Below are 10918 nucleotides of genomic sequence, written 5' to 3'. Positions count from 1 at the left end.
TCATAATGTGTGTGCTAACTCACTTCAGTCATGTCCCACTCTTTGCGACCCTATGAACTGTAGCCTGCCAGGCTCCTCTACCCATGGGATTCTCCAGGCAAGAATACTGGAGTGGGTTGCCATTTCCTCCTTCAGGGATTTTTCCTATCCAGAGATCGAACCCATGTCTCATGTCTCCTGCATTAACGGGCAGGTTCTTTACCAGTAGTGCCACCTGGTGTGGAACATAGTTAATATTAGGCTGAGGTAGGAAAATCTAGGGTATCTAGGACTCAAGTTCAGTTCCAATGAGATCAGCTACACATTTTTTTTTTCTGGTTTTGATTTTCCTGATACCCTGTCCCCATACTGGAGTTTTCTTTGCAAGCAAGACAGAACTAATGAGAACAATAAACATCTCCTGGGCTGAGCCTTCATCCCAGGAAGGAGTTTGCCTTGTTCATGCCAATTTTTGACTCTGCTGCAACAGAAAGTGTCAAAGGGTTACCTAACAGTTCTTAGAATAATTGAGTAAGAGGGAAATATTGTGGCAACTCACTGAGTTAAATGAAAGTTGGTTCCTTTGTTGGTGAACAGTTTGAAGAAGTCCATTTCTGACTCATGGAACAAGATAGGCAATCTCCATATCACTTCCATCCCTTCTGTATTTGCACCTTCTATAAAACATCACTCAATAATACTGTCTATTGATTACAAATTAACTTTGCACAACTTTGATATTCTTTCATTGACTGGTGGCAGTTTCTTTTGTATTAAATGCCGCCAGGGTATAGAGACAGCATCTTTTTACTTCTTTGTAGAGTATTTGACCAAGTGGTTCTTTATGAGTGTTGGATAAAAATCATTTTAAGGTGGTGATGCTATACTAAGGTTGATGTGTGTGATGGTGATATTAATAAACTTGAACCTTAAGATGTGTCACCTGCAATGTTAGCATATCACTAACTGATATCCTTGATGTTGATTTTTTTCTCTCCCTTTCATAGAAATTAAGATCCCTGAAGGTTAACACCTTGTTACAGTTCTGCCCCAAATGCCCAGAACAGTGTCATTTTCCTTTTCTAAATGTAAAAACAGATGTATTGAGGTGCAATTGATATACAAAAAACTGCACATTTTAATGGGTATAATTAGATGAGTTTAGACATAGACAAACACTCACAATACCATCACCACCAGTAATAGATATAACGAACTCTTCCTAAAATTTCCTTATGTCTTTTTATTTTTTATTTATTTATCTTGTGGTCAGAGCACTTAACATGAGATCCACCTTCTTAACAAATTTTGAAGAGCACTATCTGTTGTTCAGTCACTCAGTCATGTCCGACTCTTTGCGAACCCATGAACTGCAACACACCTGGCTTCCCTGTCCTTCACCATCTTCCGGAGCTTACTCAAACTCATGTCCATTGAGTTGGTGATGCCATCCAACCATCTCGTCCTTTGTTGTTCCCTTCTCCTCCTGCCTTCAATCTTTCCCAGCATCAGGGTCTTTCCTAATGAGTTGGCTCTTTGCATCAGGTGGCCAAAGTATTGGAGCTTCAACTTCAGCATCAGTTCCTCTAATGAATATTCAGGATTGATTGCCTTTAGGATTGACTGGTTTGATCTCTTTGCAGCCCAAAGGACTCTCAAGAGTCTTCTCCAACACCACAGCTCAGAAGCATCAATTCTTCAGCATTCAGCCTTTATGGTCCAGCTCTCACATCCATACATGACTATTGGGAAAACCATACCGTATTGTTAACTATAAGAGCTATGCTGAATAGCAGTTCTCTAAAACCTATTCATCTATCATAACTGAAACATCACACCCTTTGAACAAAAATTCTCTGATTCCCCTGCCTCCTAGACCTGTTATCTTTAATGTCAGAGACAGTTAAAAAGTATTTGTTGAAAGAATGAATGCTTAAAGATTAAAAAAAAAACCTAAAGAGGGAGCAGTTTCCTTTTCCATATCAAAACTTTAGTATTTGTTCTACAGCAGACAAAGTGCTTTTCTCTACACTGTGCCAGACCTACTTTTTCTTGATGTGAGTCTGTGACTGCTGTTACCCCAGACTTTAATGAACGGTTGACCTACTTGGTGCAATATTATTTTTTTTGATAATGTGGTATTTTTGGAAGGTACATACCTGATAATATTTCTTATCCCTGACACTGATGTGGTAACTAAAAAAATATGCCCCGAATATATGCTGCTGTTACTAAGTAATTTGCCAGTGTTTAAATAGGCAGCAAAAGAGGATGTTTTGATAGTATTTGGGAGCAGATACAGCAAAATAAACTGTCCATTTTTCTCTCTCAGATTGACCTTGTTCTTTTATAAATATTTCATGTACATGTATATATATATATATATACATGTATATATATATATATATACATATACATACACGTATAGTATATATAAATAGATAATTAGGAAAAACTGTGATATGTATCTTAGTTTAAGAAAGTTAACATTTCCACAAAACTCAGGAAAATTAATTAAGGTAGAAATGTTTCCCAAATTGCTTCAAAGTTACTTGGAAAGTTTATTTGTATATGAAAAATGACTTAAATACTAAAGTCAGGTGAATTTTCTATGAACTTTGTTTTTATAGGAGAGAAAAACCAGTCAGTGATTTTTAAGAATATTTTTAGGCTCTTTTACTATTGCTTTTACCTGAGGGGTTATTTCGTGAGAAACACTCAAATTTCCAAAACTTAATAGACTACACTATTTTGCAGCATTCCAGAAAAGAAATAAAGAGTAGATATATTTAGGATTACTACAACAATTCAGTTTAATTGAATATTATTGTTTACCTCCATGGTTTGGAAGAACAGTTGGAAATAAGAGGATCAGTGTTACTTGTGGCTGAGAAAAGATTATGAGTAAGTAAAAATCATTTAAACTATCTTACTTGTTTATACAACTGATACACAGACATTATACATCTCCTATAAATATAAAAATCTTGAAGAATGGACTTTATCATCTTTGCAGTTTTGAGTATCTACAGCCATCTTAGAACCAGGACATCAGTGCCTTTTGGCATCAAAAAGCATCAATACTTTACAAACTGTGACAAATTCTTATTAAATGTTACATTTACTCTATATGGCTAAGAAACACGATGTTCTCAAACATAAAATAAGCCAAAATATCCAGTTTGAAATATACATTATAAAAGAAACATGAAGTCCTTAATTCTGCCATTGGGCTTTTCTCATTTCATGAATCACAGTTTGTAACTCACGGAAGAAATGTGTGCTAACAGATTACTCACAATCACTAAGGTTTATTTAGTAATAAGTTCCTAGTGTTAGTTTTTCATGTGATTTTTTTTATTTTCTGGCCTTTCTTTTCAGTTAAAGTCTGTCCTGTATTTGTAAATGGATCAGATAACCAAAATATCATTAAAAAGTATAAGTAGAAAGTTGTAAAGGAATTCACTCTTTTATAAATTTTCAAGACAATCATAAAATAATCTTGTTTAAGATTTAAATACAACAAAAATAATGCTTCCTGTTTAATCATGAGTCTATAAAGTGGCAGGAACAACAGAAATCCTGTTTACTACAAAATACCAAGGACCTAACACAGTGCCTGGCATGAAAGTGTTGCTAAACAAATACTTGTTGATGGGTTGGAACATAGAGAATATGTTCCAACCCAAAAGTCAGTACAGGGATGTACGTTTAGCCAAAAGGAACATCAAGCACAAGCCGTGCTAACTAGAAGTGCCCTTCAAGGAAATGACCGAAAACACATACATAATTCACAGAAGTAAACACCTTCAAAAATTTTAGTACAGCTTTCTATGCCCAACACCATTAGAAGAATTTTACAAATTAGAAATCAGTGGTTTGAATAAATCCAGAGCCTGAATAGCTATTTCCAATTTTTTCAAATGTGCAAAACACATTTTTCCTCTCTAGCTTCCAGGAAAGACTTGAAGAATCATTTTCATTTCAGGGATTGTATTCATGGCTTTACTCTCAAGGAACAGACTGAGAATCACATAATCACAAAAACAACAAAAAGCCGAATACATAAATAGAGCTTTCAGGTACAAAAGGCCAAGGTTGTATGTAAACCAGTCCAAAAAGAACAGTATTGGGTCACCCACTTCTATTCTTAGTTAGTTTAAGCCTTTTTTTTTTTTTTTTTAACTGCTATGTAATAAAATCAGGCATAGGTGAAAAATAATACGGTGAAGTAGTCAAGGGCTGGAAGAGACATATGATATGCTTAAAATGTTGACTTTAACTTTAGAACAATGGTGATCCCTAGGGGTGAATATGTTAAGGCATGTTTTGAGGATTTTGAGCAGAGATGTGAAGAGAACACTCACAGGACCCTTCTCCCTCAGTTCAAAAATAGACATTACCCATTACCTCAGAAGGCCTCTGAGAGCCATTCCAGAGAACTCGCTCACCTTTCCTCCTAATGAGAGGTAACTACTGATCTGTATTTATGTCTGCTGTTACTTGAATCTGCACAGGGCCTTCTGACAGTCTCAATCAACGTAGTACTATGCAGAAATGACTTGCGGACAAAGGTCTATATGTGTGTGTGTTACTCGTTCAGTCATGCCTGACTCTTTGCTACCCCATGGACTGTATAGTCCTCCAGGCTCCCCTGTCCTAGAATTCTCCAGGCAGGAACATTGGAGTAGGTTGCTATTTCCTTCTCCAGAGGATCTTCCTGACCCAGGGATCCAACTTGGGTCTCCTGTATTGCAGGCAGATTCTTTACCATCAGAACCACCAGGGAAGCCCTAAGGTCCATATAGTCAAAGCCATGGTTTTCCCAGTAGTCATGTATGGATGTGAAAGTTGGACCATAAAAAGACTGAGCACCAAAAAGTTGATGCTTTTGAATTGTGGTGCTGAAGAAGACTCTTGAGAGCCCCTTGGACAGCAAGGAGGTCAAACCAGTCAATCCTAAAGAAAATCAACCCTGAATATTCATTACAAGGACTGATGCTGAAGTTCCAATATTTTGGCCACCTGATGTGAAGGATTCACTGGAAAAGAACTTGATGCTGGGAAAGATTGAGGGCAGGAGGAGAAGGGGGTTACAGAGGATGAGATGGTTGGATGGCATCACTGACTCAGTGGACATGTGTTTGAACAAACTCCAGAAGATGGTGAAGAGCAGGGAAGCCTGGCGTGCTGCAGTCCAAGAGGTCGCAAACAGTCAGACACGACTGAGTGACTGAACAACAACAATGCAGAAATGATGCTACATGACTACTGAGGCTAGGTCTTAAAAAGGGTGAGTTTTCTCTCGGACTTTTTCTCTCAGAATGTTTGCCTTGGGAACCTTGTCTTCATTTGTGAAAGAGGCCATACATAGATGTTCTGGTTGAAGCTTCAGCTAAGCTACTGGCAGATGTCCGCAACAAGTCTAGGACATCAGTGAAAGAAGGTTCAAATAATTTCACTTCTAACTTCCCGTCTTCCAGCTGAGGCTCCCAGCATCATGGAATGGAGACAAGCTGTCTCTACTTTTCCTGTTAAAACTTATCACTGAACTGACAGAGACTGTGTGAGATAATACATGATTAGCTTTAAGTCATTGTTTTGGGATAATTTCACATGCAGTAATTGATAACTCTTGCCACCAGTCTATAGGTCATATAGATTTTAATAGGTCAACATTTTTAGTTTCTGCCAACTCATTTGCAAGATGAGGTACAGATTTATTCTGCAACTTGAAACCATCATTCACTATGAAAAATTTTGTTTCAGTAGCTAATTCCAAACAGAAAGGTATTTCATGTGTTTTTTTTTAATTTCATGTGTTTAAGTGAATATTTACATTTCAGAAAAATGTCGGCATATGTGCATACTAAAAATAGATTCATATGCTATTATGTATGTATGTATATGTGTGTGTACTATAAATGGATGTGCTGTGCTGTGCTTAGTCACTCAGTCATGTCCAACTCTTTGCAACCCCATGGGCTGCTAGCTTCCTATGTCAATTTTCCAGGCAAGAATACTGGAGTGGGTAGCCTATCCCTTCTCCAGGGGATCTTCCTGACCCAGGAATCCAACCAGGGTCTCCTGCACTTCAGGCAGATTCTTTACCAGCTGAGTTACCAGGGAAGCCCACTATAAATGGACGCACACACACACATATTTATTTATCCCTGGTTTCATTAAAGTAGATATCTTTACATTTTATAGTGATGAATGAAATCTGCCTTTGAATATACTACCCATAAGATGTATCTGAAATGAGTTTGAAACTTTGTCGGGTAGCACAGTGAACATGCTGACTTGTGCACATAATTATGCATGTGTGGCAACATTTTATAAATACTTTCGTACAATGGAGTGGTCAATGATTTCCCTTGAACACTAAGCTCAGCTACTGAACAAACTTCAGTCAAGACCTTTTGTTCTCTGAATTTGCTTTTGTAGCTCCTGTTGTGACATCATCATTAAGTTGGAAAACATTTTTTTTTAACTTGCTAACTACTGATAAGAGACTTAACATGGGAAAAACTGAAAAGTACACTTAAGATGGAGAGCTAAATCGCTGTGAAATACTGTAATTGAAGAAATCATATAATTTTTGCTTCCCTGTTGTGTCAGTGGTCCTATGCTCACATTTCTTTCCATCAGGTGTTGTATTTAAACTTAGAAAACAGAACTGGTCAGTGAAACAGTACCAGTTAGGGCCAGAAGATCCAATCAATAATTAGTGGATGTGTGGTGAGTAAAACCCACATTATTCCCTTGCTGGCTAGTTGATTCAGTGAAATGGCCAAAAAAGCTCTTTCATGCCAGTTCATGCTTCAGAGATTCTCTATGCTGGGACCATGCTAAATGGAGTAAAAACAAAAGATTTCCCTTTGTAGCCATAGTCAAACTCAAATCGCATCTCTTCCGGAAGATTTTCCCCGATTATCCTTGATCTCTGCTTTCACTCAGAGTTCTGTTGATGGGGACTGTGAGATTTGGCGCCTCTCATCCTTCATTCTCTTCTCTGATTCACGAATGCATTGTCATACTTTCACTTCTGCCAGATTTCTGTGAGCAAGAACCGTCTGTCACTTCTTTCCTGTTCTTCAAGGTCCCAAGGTTAAGGCTTAGGACGTATCGGGCCGTGAGAAAAATATCAAAATTTGCTTTTGGTGTATTTGAAAACATGTCCAACTGGAAATGCTTTTAGAATCATATGATTGTAATAATGATACTTCTACTGCAGACATTTAATAATGGATTTTTCTTTTCCCAAATTCAAAGTATTTTCTCACTGGTCTCACAATTTGTGTGCATCAGAATTAACGGTTACTTAGGCTTTTCAAAAGAAATGTTTGCAAAACGGTTGGGGAATGGTAGACAAATTTATGAAACGATTAGAAAAATTTCATACAGTAAGCATTTCTTTGATGTTTAATTATGAATTATTCGGCCACAAGCAAGGCATCTTTTATGTGAGAAGAGGGTTGAATTAATTAGTTCTTGAGATCTTTTCCAGCTCTTAACATTCTGACACTTCTTACCGAACAGCCAGGGCAAATCTCATATCCTGTGTGAGTACCATTAGATTAAATACATTTGCTTGGATATGTAGGTCTCTAGATGCCATGTTCAGTGGCAAGGTGGCATTAGAAATGGCATCTTTCCTCACTTTCCTGAACCTGTCCATAGCAGCACTGGCAGAGGGAGGCTCTGGTATGTCTTCATTTTTCACTGATGAAAGACTGTCTGAAAGATGCTGTTTACAAAAACATTCTTTAGCTGATTGTCTGCATCCCCTGCAGGGTTCAAGTGAGGGGTCTAAGAATTTGGGGAGGGCTAAGGCAGTGATGGGTGAATGACTGGCTTTCTCCCCATTCTAGAGGTCATCCTCAATAAAGCCACTCTTCTGTGGGAGGTGGAAAGGAATCTGATGGTGCCTGTTTGTCTTGGCAGCCTGTGCCCTGAAGATGCACACATCCAGAGAGTGGCAGAGAGCTATTTTTCCAAGCCAAACCTAACTCGTCTTTCCATAACACTGTGGGGAACTGCAAAGGCAAGCCACACAGGCTTGTCCCCAACTTGTGAGAACAGCCCTCTGCTTCCAGAGATACATCCCTGAATCACCTTTCATCCACTAAAAAATTCATTTGAAAAATTAGGGAAAGAAAATTTGAAGAGATTTCTTTTTATCTCTATGATGAAGGTTATCCAGGAGATAAAGACTTTCTTCATCATTATCGTCAACATCCACAAGAGCAGAGGCAGCAAATGACGACTAAATATCCAGGGAACTTATGTCTCTTCATTAGAGTCTTCGCAATCCTTAGAATATCAATTTATCACTGCCCTTCACTCTCATGAACTAATTGTTTTGGATCTCAATATTGGTTCTCTATCTAAAAATAAATTTTATTATGCTTTGTTAACATAAATCTCATAGTTTAGGATTTTTCACAAATTACCCTTTCAAACTCCAGATTCTCAGAATATAAGGTATCACACTAGCTTACATCCAGAAGGCACATGAAGCAAAGATGTTAAGGGCCTCTATACTAAAAAGTGTGTAAAAGTCTTTCATACACAATGTACAGCTGCCCATCAACCATGAACACCATACCTTAAAATCAGAAACATCTATCCTGGAGTAATATGTCAACAATCCTTTATATTGTTCAATCCTTTTTATTTCTTTTTTTCATAGCATACATAGTTTTCTTTTATGTAACTATTGCTACTTGATTTTTAATGCATATCACCTATGTAGTCACTGTTTAAATTAAATGGTTGATGAAAATATCTGACCTTTTGTTAAAGAGAAATTTCTTTCAAACTCTTTTCATACTCCTGTTAGTTTCAAATTAGTGATTGTGTGTCTTTGAGCAGAGATTTTCCCATTTACAGAGAGCTATACTAGTCATACAAAAAAGTTTTTTTCCCCCCACAAGGGTATTGATGTAAAAATCATAACACCGAGGCTTTTTATCAGCACCCTGACTATCATGTCAAGCACTATACCATTTCATGTGCACTAACTCATTTATGCTGGGCTACAAACATACAGGACAGGCACTATGTTTATCTTCACTTTAAATGAAGTGAAGGTTCAGTAACTTCACTTAATAAAGGTTAAGTAACTTGCCTCACTGCAAAGGGAATATATTTTGGAGATGAGATATATTTATAGATAAACATAGAGAGAGTAGTGAACTAATTATATTTTTCTGTGATGTCATATTTAGTGTTTTTATTTTCTTAAAATCCATGAAACACAATTATTGATTATAGCAGTACGATGGGCTAGATTTCCTGGCCAACTTCTTGCTGAAAACATGAAAATATTGAGTAAGACAAATACATCTATGATCTGGCAGTGAAAGAAAGGACAATTAGAAGGCAAATACTAGCCAAAACAGAAACCCGATGGGTTACTTGAATTTTGCTTTTATCCTAAAGATATTGAGTAAAACCTGCTGGGTTTGAGTTTATTAAATGAAAAGATATGTAATTTACTGAAGCCAGGGTTACTTTTATATATATACATAAATATATTTACATTTGTCCATTTATAATATACACACATGTATGAACATACATATATAACAGCATCTTTATATATAGTATACATACATATACACATACTTTTTCCTGAAATGTAAGCATTGACCTAAACACGTGAAAGACCTTTTTGTTATAGCATTTCCCATGAGAGCAAATATGTTTTCATAAGTAAATAATGGTTGAGGTAAAAAAAAACCTACTTTATTTTGTAAATGAGTTGGACAGGATCTTAAAGTATATGTGCATCTGTTAGATTCTTTATGACCTATAGGCCAAGTCTATGTAAGATATGCAAATATATATCAATTAGGAGAAGCAAGTAAAAGTATTTTCTAGCCCTCATAAGGGTCTTTCATTATAATTATCTCTGTGGTTAGCATAAAGAAACTTTTGATTTTTCTAGAGAGCTGCTCTACAGCTTTATATATAAACAAATGCCATAAACATTTTGTATCTCTGAGAATTTTAGTATAGGATGTTGTTTTCCTGGATAGATCATAAACATTACATCTCCATAAAGAGTTTATAGACTTGTTTCCACCTGATCAGTGAGTTGAGTAATTAAAAAACCTGTCTGTGAGACCAGCACTGTTACCCAGGTCCAATTTTGGAAAAATCTCTCTCATAGATGAACATTTCTTCTTAAGGGAATAGTTTAGTCACCTGGTTCTTGTACCTCATATTATTCATCATTAACTATTTTAAAAGTGATTTACCATCACTTCAAGAATTATTATTCAACAATAATTTTTGCTTACTAGCCAACAAATACAAACTTATTATGAGATGCTTTCTCAAAAACAGACCCCTGATTTTTAAAAGTTAGAAAGAATACTGCAGCATCTTATTGAGGTCTTGATGATTTGAACTTTAAAATATTTGAAAGAATGCTATGCAGAGTCAGTATTCAGCTCACATTATAGATATTAACTCAGTTTTTTTCAGCAAAGAATTGAGAATTGTGATTTTTTAATGCATATTTTAAAGGAATACTTCAATGACTTGTGAAAACTTTACACTAATTTTAAATATTTTATTTAAAAATATTAGCTATATAAAACATAAGTAGCTGAAGAATACTCCTGGGAAATTTAGTCCTGGGGATGCAGCAGTAAGAAAAGACAGACAAAAATCTGCCATTTGTGGTGTTTCCATTCTAAGAGGGAAAAGCACAACATTTATGGGCATATTTACATCACGAAAACCATGGTCCTGTAGTGAAGTCCTATACTTCTTTATTTCCCCCAAAGATAAAGAAACATAGAATAGGCATGATTTTAAATTGTTTAGAATTTTTCCAGCCATTCCAGAGAACCTAGTCAAGGAAACTTAAGGTCAAAGTTTTTTTTTTCCCCATTAAAAACAAGAGGTTAATAAAAGAAATTAT

At 36.3% G+C, this 10918-nt stretch overlaps 1 long non-coding RNA gene across 1 annotated transcript in view; it reads right to left on the bottom strand.

Annotated features, from left to right (window-relative positions):
- Positions 1 to 1207: 1207 nt before the first annotated feature.
- Positions 1208 to 10918, bottom strand: part of LOC145521746 (uncharacterized) — a 300074-nt gene continuing 290363 nt past the window's right edge. The window contains exon 2 of the long non-coding RNA XR_014065658.1: positions 1208 to 1721. This is a non-coding gene — a long non-coding RNA (uncharacterized LOC145521746). The remainder of the gene's footprint in view (positions 1722 to 10918) is intronic.

Source organism: Giraffa tippelskirchi, chromosome 9, assembly GCF_054371585.1.
Source record: "Giraffa tippelskirchi isolate mGirTip1 chromosome 9, T2T-mGirTip1v1.2.pri, whole genome shotgun sequence".
Taxonomy (NCBI): Eukaryota; Metazoa; Chordata; class Mammalia; order Artiodactyla; family Giraffidae; genus Giraffa; species Giraffa tippelskirchi.
The sequence above is the reverse complement of the archived record's forward strand: the minus strand, read 5'-3'. Positions and strand labels throughout refer to the sequence as shown.